The following is an 11,417-nucleotide window of genomic DNA, read 5'->3' as shown; positions in this document are numbered from 1 at the left end:
ATATATATATATATATATATATATATATATATATATATATGTAACTGGATCACTTTGCTGTACCCTTGAAACATTACAAGTCAACTATCAGTTCAGTTCAGTCGCTCAGTTGTGTCCGACTCTGCAACCCCATGGACTGCAGCATGCCAGGCTTCCCTGTCCATCACCAACTCCTGAAGCAGTTGACAAAGTCAACTATACTTCAATTTTAAAAAACAAAAAACAAACAGAAAATGATAGAAAGACCATTCTAGGCTAAAAGAGCTTGAGAAACATGGCTTAAAGTGACATGTGAAGCACAATCAGTTCTATGTCAGCAAAATCTTATGTGTACATATATGGCAATGTGGCAAAAATTTTGCATATAAAAGGGAAAATAGTGATTTTTTTCATAGTACCCTTTGTTTTTATTTGAAAATTTTTCACAATAAAAACAAGAAAAAAATGAATACTAAAATAACATTAAGTTTTTAACATAATTGAAAATATTTATGTCTATATAAATATACATTTGCATATATATAATTCTTTAATTCATAAAGTTGTATTTTTCATAGAATGCTCCTCCTCACTGATTTTAGCTTGTACCTTGAGGACATTACATTATAGGAAATAAGATTGTCAGAAAAAGAATAATTTTATGTCAACACACATTATATGACATATCTTAATTGGTCAGACTGAAAGAGTCAAATAGGAGAGTGATGGTTACCAGGGGCTTGGAGGAGGGAGAAATCAAGATTTGCTAAGTCTCAATTATACAAGATGAATAAATTTTAGAGATCTGCAGTACAACTTTTTCCCTAAAGTTAATAATATTATACCACACTACATTGTGTTGAAGAGTATTGTATGCATAAAATCTTTTTATGTGGATGGATCTCATATTGTTTCCTAACCCCTCATAGCTTAGTTGGTAAAGAATCTGTCTGCAATGCAGGAGACCTGGGTTCGATTCCTGGATTGGGAAGATCCCCTGGAAAAGGAAATGGCAATCCACTCCAGTATCCTTGCCTGGAAAATCCCATGGACAGAGGAGTCTGGTGGGCTACAGTCCATGGGGTTGCCAGAGTAGGACACGACTTAGCAACTAAACCGCTGCCACAACCAACCATGAAACAGTGAAAATATAACAGAAAGTATGAGAATACAGAGCCCAATAGAGAAAAGTGTGTCTAAACAGTTAATTTTCTGATGAACGTCAAAGGGAGAACCAGTCCAAGATTGAGTAAATCACAAAGTGAGCTCTATGTTTGAGTCAATGTTCCTGAGTGGCTCTTCCATCTACTATTAGTATCACCATGAGCCTTTATTGTGACCTATCTAAGATAAATGACTTTCACAGCCTCTGGCGAATTTTCTGTACTGTGCTCCCTGTTGAAGACTCATAAATGCAGATACCAGTTATTAAGATGCAGGCATCCAAACCCCACACAAACTCTTAAACCCATCTTATCTGATTTTTCTCTTCTTTTGACTTCCCATTCCATGTTTTCGTGGTCTTTTTCCTGTATGCAATTCTCCTGAGCTGATTTCTGGCCACGTTTTCAGGTTAGGGACATGCCTCTTCCCTCTAAGTTCTGGGTAATTTGTCTAACCCTCTTTTACCTTCTTTGCATGCATGCACGCACACACAGTTGCTTCAGTCGTGTCTGAGTCTTTGCCACTCCATGGACAGTAGCCTGCCAGGCTCCTCTGCCCCTGGGATTCTCCAGACAAGAATACTGAAGTGGGCTGCCATTTGCTTCTCCAGGAGATCTTCCCAACTCAGGGATCAAACCCAGGTTTCCTGCATTTTAGGCAGATACTAAACCACCAGGGAAGAGCTTAATATATGTTGCAATAAATACAATTTTTCTAGGTTCTAAAAGGGGCTCATTGTGGCTTATGTGAATTTTCTCTCTTCCCTGTACTTGCCTATTTTGAAATGCCTCTTCTGAGCTTGGAATGGCAGTAAGTTACATGGCTTTAATTCCAGAATAAAAATTTCAATCTTGACCTGGGCTAGATAATCAGGTTTCCTTTTCCCTCTGAGCATCAGAGGCCCTAGGGCAGTCATATGAACCAGCAAGGTTCTCTTTAGGTTGGTATGGAATGTGGACGATCAAATGTTCATGATCATGAGCCTTGAGCTGCCCCAAGGCATATTTCACAGCAATGGAAAATGTTCATTAAAAATAAAGAAAACCAAGAGTAATGCCTCAATAAGGGGTGAAAAAAAGGAGACATATCTGAAGAGTTCTGCAAATCCTTAGATCTCCATGGTTGGGACCTGCCATCTACATAGTCTTCTAAGCTATTTTGCATCAGATGGCTTGGGTAGATTTCTATAACTTAAAATCAAGAGTTCTACATGATACAGTTCTTAGTGACTGAGTGCAGTCTACAAACCTCATCATGAAAACAGCCATCATTGTAGGCAAGGTCTCCAAGTCCCTGTAAAGGTCCTAGGTTTAGACCCACCCAGAGGAAGCACCATCAATTTGTTCAACTTGAAAGGGTGAAAGAGGAGATAAAGTCATCGTGTTCAAGTGTAAGAGAGTGTCACTGCTCACCACTGCTGCACCAAACTATGGGCTCAGAAAATCCCCAAGAGACTCAGGCATTGTAATCAGGATGGTGCTGAACTCTCCTATTTTTATTTCCACAAGTTTCTGAGGGATAGAGATCATGAAACTGGAGGGGAACCCAGAGTAATCTGCAGGTGAGCACAGCCTCAAACCCTGATGCAGACTGAAGACTAAATGCTCTCTCCTCTTTCATAGGGAATGGTTCTAGCCTGGCTAGTGGAACCAAATGACCCTCCTAGTGTCACACGGGGACTCAGTGCTTGACAATCCAAGCCCTTCTCACTCATGTTACATCCACTACTATTTATATCTCAATGTCAAATCACTACTGTTACCTCTGGAGGTGCACAGTTTCCATAAACCAGGACAGGAATGAAGTGGCCATCATTAAGCTTCACCTTCTGGCTTTTGAAATCCACTGCCTGTTGCTCCTCTGAGTAAACAGACTTTATTTTCTTCTTCTTCTTCTAATTCTGCCTTAACGCGTTATAAATAACAGGAACGTAATGCCTGAGCTGCACTGTCCAATGTTATATTGGACAGTAGTTATATTGTAGGAGGGGCAAGGTGAAATCAGTACCCATGAAATCAGAACAGAATCAAAGCCAGTTAACGTGTTTGCTTTTTTTTTTTAATCAGCTTTATCTTAAGTTATATTATGATGAGAATGGCTGAACAAGTGTTGACTGTATGTTAGACTAGAAACTTCCACATAGCAATCTTTCTGCATTTTTCTGATTATGAAGCTCAATCTTGATCAAACATCAGCTGAAATAGTTAACTTAGTTACAGTAAAAATGCATACACATACAGAATCATACAGTTTAAGGGGGTTATAATAAAAATTTTTCAAAATCTTATCCCTAAAAAATGCATGAAAATGTCAAATGAAAATAAATTTGCTTTTTAACCTTTCCCATCAGCAAGATAATTTTGTTTTATTCTGAGAGTGGTGAAATTCTGAATAGGACACAAAACCCAGATATTTTGTTATTGTTCAGTCATGAAGTGGTGTCCAACTCTTTGTGACCCCATGGATGGTAGCACACCAGGCTTTCCCATACTTCACTATCTCCAGGACTTTGCTCAAGCTCATGCCCATTGATTTAGTGATGCCATCCAACCATCTCACCCTCTTTTGCCCCCTTCTCCTCCTGTTCTGAGTCTTTCCCAGCATCAGGGTATTTTCCAGTGAGTCGGCTCTTTATATCAGGTAGTCAAAGTATTGGAGCTTCAGCTTCAGGGTCAGTGATTCCAATGTATATTCAGGGTTGATTTCCTTTAGGATTGTCTGGTTTGATCTCCTTATTGAAGATTAGTTATTAATAGCTATTGGATACCATGTCCAGTGTGTAAACAGACTCTTGGAGGGTTTATACTTTATGTAACTTTTAGAAATCTTTCATAACAAAAATAATACTTATTACATACTTTACTATCTTGCTCAGTGGTTATTCATAAAAGAAGAACCTGTAAACAAGTTAAATTGTAACAAATTTAGGAAGAGTTATGGAAATCATGAGGCATTGATACAATGGGATGTTGTGAAGCCAAATAAAATTTAACACATGGAGTGAAGGCAGCAAAATGGTGGGCCAGGAATCATTGAAGCCTCCCTTAGAAAGATAAGAAAGCAACCAGAAACCAGATGGGAAACCTCATAGGAGCTCTGGAAAACACTCAATCAGAAATCTACAACAACAATGCTTAAAATGGATAACCAACAAGGACCTACTGTATAGCACATGGAACTCTGCTCAGTGTTATGTGGCAGCTTGCACAGGAGGGGGTTTGGGGGAGAACGGATATATGGAATGTACGGCTGAGTTTCTTCTCTGTTCACTTGAAACTACAACAACATCATTAATCAGCTATACCCCAATACAAAATAAAAAACTTAAAGTTTGGGAAAAAATCTACAGCAACAAAGTGAACACACAATTAGGAAAAATCCAGAACACAGTGGAAGGACATTTCATTGTGGTTTTATTCACCTGTATCCTTCTCCTGGCAGTGCAGGGCAGTCTTTACCTCTAAAGGATGACAGTTTAGCTCTCAGTTACCTGCCTTAAACCAGACTGATCACAAAAAAAAAATATGCAGTGTTCCAGGCTATTTGCAGGCTCCCTGAAGACTCAAGTGTGTTTTACTTCAAGGGAAGTAGGAAGGACAAAGGACTAAGGGTGGAGACATAGATTAGAATTTGTAAAACCCTGAGTAAACTGGGGTATGGATTTAGTGGACACTAGGCATTCAAAAATAGCCACATATTCTGAAAATCAAATAGGTACATGTATGCCAGGCAAGATGCTGACTCAGAAATGAACTGAGTTGCCCTTAGCTGAACTGTTGGACTGACCCCAGGACTAGGAACATGCCAAGTTTATCAGTGAAGGCCAGTCAGTGACATGACACAAATCTGCAGAGTGGGTATTTGCTGTTGTTTTAAGTACGGAATTATGAACACACACACACCAACAAATGCATCAAAGGCCTTCACATACAGATACAAATATGGAGCTCTTAGAAGAAAAACTGGAGGGAAAGCTTCATGACCTTAGATTTGGATATGTCACCAAAGTACAGGCGTGCATGTGTGGTAATTTTCATGTTGCAGGCATGTCAGACTCTGTGCGACCCATGGCTCCTCTGTCCATGGGATTCTCCAGGCAAGAATATTGGAGTAGATTGCCATGCCCTTCTCCAGGGGTTCTTCCTGACCCAGGGATTGATCCTGCATCTCTTAATTCTCCTGCATTGGCATGTGGGTTCTTTACCACTAACACCACCTGGGAAGCCACTAGTGTAACCAAAGCACAAGGAACAGAAGAAAAATAGGTAAATCAGTATTCATCAAAACTCATCAAATAAGCTGCCAAGAGAGTGAAAATCAATCCACAGAATGGGAAGAAAAACCTTTGCAAATCATATTTCTGATAAAGATAAATTGACTGGAACTTCCTGGAAACATCCTAAAACTTGATCTGAAATTGCTTGGTTCAATTGCCAAGGTCAGTTGGTGACATTTGCTCTTTATTTTGGCTAATATTTCCACAATTAATCTTCTGATTATCCTTGCCTATTGATGCAAAATTTATAGATTTTATATTCCCTCACTCCTTCTGAGTTTGTCTTGACTATCACCGTTTCTCTTTCTTACTGCTTTAAAGCATTTTCTAAGAGAGTTTGGATTTAAACCTTGAACTAGTCCTAGTGTTTCCAACTAGCAGAAACGGATGTGGTAGAAGTTTTTACACTCTCTATGTGAACAGCTGACACTCAGGAATGGAAACACATTGTTCCACAAACATCACACAAGCACTCTGGTGTATTCTCTCCATACCTCCAGTAGTCACATCCGTATCTCTTGTTTTTCTTTTGACTCATGTTTTCTGCACAGTGCATCCCAAACCAAAGTAACGGTGTGAACAGGATGATGCTAAGCTCCAGGTGAGAGTGACCCAGGTGCTTTGGTCATGCCCCCTGGTTCTTGCTTCTATTCCATCCTCTCCACATCTCAGAACCACCACCTGTTCTTCATCTTTGTATTCTTGCACTTACTGGATCTCAGAGTTTGGGGGAACTTGAAGAACAGTCACAGAATAATTGTGATCATATCACAACAGGAATAAAGTGTTACATCAAAAAGCATCTTTATTATAGAAGGAGTTGATCATAATATAAGAGAAAAGGTTGATTCTCAAACAAGCGTTCAAGGAGTTCTTCTTATGTAACTTGCATCCTAACATCATCTGGGTGTTCATCTAATTTCATCTTCAATGAGAACAATTTCTTCATGTCTTGGCACAAGTACACCTAGTATTCTTGATCTGATAACTACAAAGATCTTTCATCATAATGTTCATGACTTCCATTCACAAATTTAATGAGTAAGAAGAAATCCAAGTTCTTAGTTTTTCTTGGAATTGATTTTATTTGGGCTGTTTCAAAATTGATCTTTCTTGGAAAACATAGATGAAAAACATACTGCATTCTAGGTAAAAAGGCAAGACTTGAGGGCGACCTTGATCATCAGGGACTAGCTCTGAAACCAGGCACAAGTTTCTGTGTCTTTGCTGTCTGAAGTAAAATGCTGACTCAGGGGTTAATGATTGAGAAATGTGAAGATGCAGAAACAAAGAACAGCTGTAGTGGAGGGAACTGGTAACAAGTTAGAGTATAATTCTGCCACATTGCAGAATCACCAACTCTCAGTTCCCTGAAATTTATAGACAGAGGTCTGACATACATTCCTCAGTCATTTTTACAGTAAGCAGCCCCCACCAAATGAGAACTGGTGACAGCAAGCATGTAGACCCTAGACTTGTTGAAAGTAGGAGGTTGATAATGCTTGAAACTTCGCCTTGAAGCCAACAGGTGCATGAGCTGGTCTTGCCCTGATCCTTAAACACCATGAAGCTCTTCACTAACTGCTCCAGGGAGAGTCACACAATCTTGAGGGCGTTAGTCCTCTGTGGCTCCCTTTGCCTGGTAAAGCAACTCTTTGCTACTTCACCCAATATTCTGTCTCTGTGTTTCTATTTGACACCAGTGAACAAGGGCAGAGTTTTGGTAACAGCTGCGAGAGACATGCATTGTCCCAAGTTATGTGTTCCATTCAGGTACAGCTGCCTGAATGGTGGTCAGCTCAGATCCAAAGGGAATACACAGGGCTGCGGCTTGAAAGTATTGACGTCTCAATGTTGATATAAGAGGGAAACAAGCAAAAAGGCTTTACATAATTGCCTATATGAGTGTGAGGATGGAGGACAGCTGGAACCGTGCTGGGAGAAAAGACCCCATATCAGAAGACCCTTTTATTATTCTCCAGACCACAGAGAGTCTCACTCAGACAGTATCTAGAAGGTTTCATGTGAATTTTGGCAATCACAGTAAAAGCTATCAAGGACTATTTGCTCAAATGTATAGAAATTCAGTGTTATTTATCTTATTATTTGATTAAACAATTTTTTTGGATTTTATTTTGTTTTAGTTAGAGGATAATTGCTTTACAACGTTGTGGGATTTCTGCTGTACAGTATTGAGAATCAGCCCTAATTATACGTACTTCCCCTCCCCCTTGAGCCTCCCTCCCACCCTCTCCCCCACCACCCATCTAGGTCCTCTCAGAGCACAGAGCTGAGCTCTCTGTGCTATACAGCAGCTTCTCACTATCTGTTTTACACATGTAAAATAGATAGTATATATATGTCAATGCATCTTCCTCAACTCTTCTAAACTTTTGAAATTGCTTCCAATCAGGACTGTCTTCCTCATCTCTAAACCATCTTTCAGTTCAGTTCAGTCACTCAGTCGTGTCCAACTCTTTGTGATCCCATGAATCGCAGCACGCCAGGCCTCCATGTCCATCACCAACACCCAGAGTTCACTCAGGCTCACTTCCATCGAGTCAGTGATGCCATCCAGCCATCTCATCCTTGGTCATCCCCTTCTCCTCCTGCCCCCAATGCCTCCCAGCATCAGAGACTTTTCCAATGAGTCAACTCGTTGCATTAGGTGGCCAAAGTACTGGAATTTCAGCTTTAGCATCATTCCTTCCAAAGAAATCCCACGGCTGATCTCCTTCAAAATGGACTGGTTGGATCTCCTTGCAGTCCAAGGGACTCTCAAGAATCTTCTTCAACACCACAGTTCAAAAGCATCAATTCTTCGGGGCTCAGCCTTCTTCACAGTCCAACTCTCACATCCATACATCACTACTGGAAAAAACATAGCCTTGACTAGACACACTTTGTTGGCAAAGTAATGTCTCTGCTTTTGAATATACTATCTAGGTTGGTCATAACTTTTCTTCCAAGGAGTAAGCGTATTTTAACTTCATGGTTAAAATGGTTGCAGTCACCATCTGCAGTGATTTTGGAGCCAAAAAAAAAAAAAAAAAAAACAGTCTGACACTGTTTCCCCATCTATTTCCCATGAAGTGATGGGACCGGATGCCATGATCTTCGTTTTCTGAATGTTGAGCTTTAAGCCAACTTTTTCACTCTCCACTCTCACTTTCATCAAGAGGGTTTTTAGTTCCTCTTCACTTTCTGCCATAATGGTGTTGTCATCTGCATATCTGAGGTTATTGATATTTCTCCTGGCAATCTTGATTCCAGCTTGTGCTTCTTCCAGCCCAGCATTTCTCATGATGTACTCTGCCTATAAGTTATATAAGCTGGGTGACAATATACAGCCTTAGTGTACTCCTTTTCCTATTTGGAACCAGTCTGTTGTTCCATGTCCAGTTCTAACTCTTGTTTCCTGACTTGCATATAGGTTTCTCAAGAGGCCAGTCAGGTGGTCTGGTATTCCCATCTCTTTCAGAATTTTCCACAGTTTATTGTCATCCACACAGTCAAAGGCTTTGGCACAGTCCATAAAGCAGAAATAGATGTTTTTCTGAAACTCTCTTGCTTTTTCCATGATCCAGTGGATGTTGGCAATTTGATCTCTGGTTCCTGTGCCTTTTCTAAAACCAGCTTGAACATCTGGAAGTTTCCGGTTCAGGTATTGCTAAAGCCTGGCTTGGGCAATTGTGAGCATTACTTTACTAGCATGTGAGATGAGTGCAATTGTGCAGTAGTTTGAGCATTCTTTGGCATTGCCTTTCTTTGGGATTGGAATGAAAACCGACCTTTTCCAGTCCTGTGGCCACTGCTGAGTTTTCCAGATTTGCTGGCATATTGAGAGCAGCACTTTCACAGCATCATCTTTCAGGATTTGAAATAGCTCAGCTGAAATGTCATCACCTCCACTAGCTTTCTTCGTAGTGATGCTTTATAGGCCCACTTGACTTTACATTCCAGGACGTCTGGCTCTAGGTGAGTGATCACACCATCATGATTATCTCAAAAACATCTTTAGGTCTCCCTTTTGGGGAAGAACCCTGACCTCTTGATATACAGCACGTCTAAGGTACACAACCCCTCTAGCGTGATCCCAGTGAGACAGCTCATTGCTTATTTACCAACCAGCAAACACCACTGTCACATATACACAGACTCGGCTTCGAGCAAACCAATAGAAAGCTGATTTGCAACACTTGCTGGGTTCCAAAGTCAAAGACACAAAGCCTGCACCTATTAAAGCACACTTATCCACCCTCTACAGCCCAAAACTATAGTAACATTTTCTTAACTGATAAGACTTGAACTTATATCAACCCATGAATATTCAGGGGGTGGACTAACAGGAGAAAAACCTTGAGTCTAGAGATCCTGGATCAATGGCAGTAGGCACGCAGGATCCCTCTCTTTCTCAGGAGGGAGATGTTTTCTTTACATTACTGCATAGCAAACACGGGGTCCATTTCTCTGCAAGGAGCCACTGTCTCTGTGTTGCAAGGGTGTTTGTTGTACAGACAAATACTTGTGTGGGATGAATGGCACTTGGTGCCTCTGCCTCATAGATAAACAGAAATGGGAGAGATTTTGTAGAAATATCTCCTAGTGGCACTTACCTATTTCTAAGAGCTAAATTCTAATTTCATTTACAGTGTCACCTTCCACTAGACTACCAACTCAAGAATTTGTTTTATTTTATTCTTCTCTATTTTATTTATTGATAAAACAATGTCTTCCCTAAAGTGTTCAATGAACTTTTGCTGAATAAATCAAGGAATGAATGGCAAAACATATGAGAACAAATCAAAATGTTTAGCATAAAAAGGCATGAAGTCATTCATATCCAACCTTTTGTGACCCTTTGGACTGTAGCCTTCCAGGCTTCTCTGTCCATGGGATTCTCCCAGCAAGAATACTGAAGTGGGTTGCCATTTCCAGACATATCTAAATCATTTTCCCGTACAGCAGAAATTAACAGAACATTATAAACCAACTACAATGGTAGTAGAAGTATTACAACTTCAACAAAAATTTTTAAATAAAGAACTTCTAACAGTTTTAAAAAATTAAATCGGTGAGATGCACTGCTTTGTAATATGTGTGCATGCTCAGTGGCTAAGTTGTGTCCACCTCTTGTGACCATGGACTGTAGCCCACCAGGCTCCTCTATCCATGGGCCCTCCCAGGCAAAAATCCTGGAGTAGGTTGCCATGTCCTTCTCCAAGGGATGTCCCCAAGCCAGGGGTGAACCGGAGTCTCCTTCATTCTTTAGAATTACTTACCATTGAGCAACCTGGGAAGCATTATAAGAAATAAAATATAATACTGGAACTATTTCATTTCATGTTTTGCCGCTGGTCATGTATGGATGTGAGAGTTGGACTGTGAAGAAGGCTGAGCACCGAAGAACTGATGCTTTTGAACTGTGGTGTTGGAGAAGACTCTTGAGAGTCCCTTGGACTGCAAGGAGATCCAACCAGTCCATTCTGAAGGAGATCAGCCCTGGGATTTCTTTGGAAGGAATAATGTTAAAGCTGAAACTCCAGTACTTTGGCCACCTCATGCAAAGAGTTGACTCATTGGAAAAGACTCTGATGCTGGGAAGGATTGGGGGCAGGAGGAGAAGGGGACAACAGAGGATGAGATGGCTGGATGGCATCACTGACTCGATGGACGCGAGTCTGAGTGAACTCCGGGAGTTGGTGATGGACAGGGAGGCCGGGCGTGCTGTGATTCATGGGGTCGCAAAGAGTTGGACACAACTGAGCGACTGAACTGAATTGAACTGAACTGAATAGTTGAATTACAATGTGGTGTTAATTACTGCAGTACAGCAAAGTGACATGGTTATATATATATATATTTATATATATATATATATATATATATATATATATATATACACACACATATATATTCTTTTTCTTTTTCTTTTCCATTATGGTTTGCCATAAGATATTGAATATAGTCCCCTGTGCTGTACAGGTGGACTTTGTGT

This window comes from Ovis canadensis, chromosome 13 (assembly GCF_042477335.2).
Source record: "Ovis canadensis isolate MfBH-ARS-UI-01 breed Bighorn chromosome 13, ARS-UI_OviCan_v2, whole genome shotgun sequence".
Taxonomy (NCBI): Eukaryota; Metazoa; Chordata; class Mammalia; order Artiodactyla; family Bovidae; genus Ovis; species Ovis canadensis.
Note: the sequence above shows the minus strand (reverse complement) of the source record.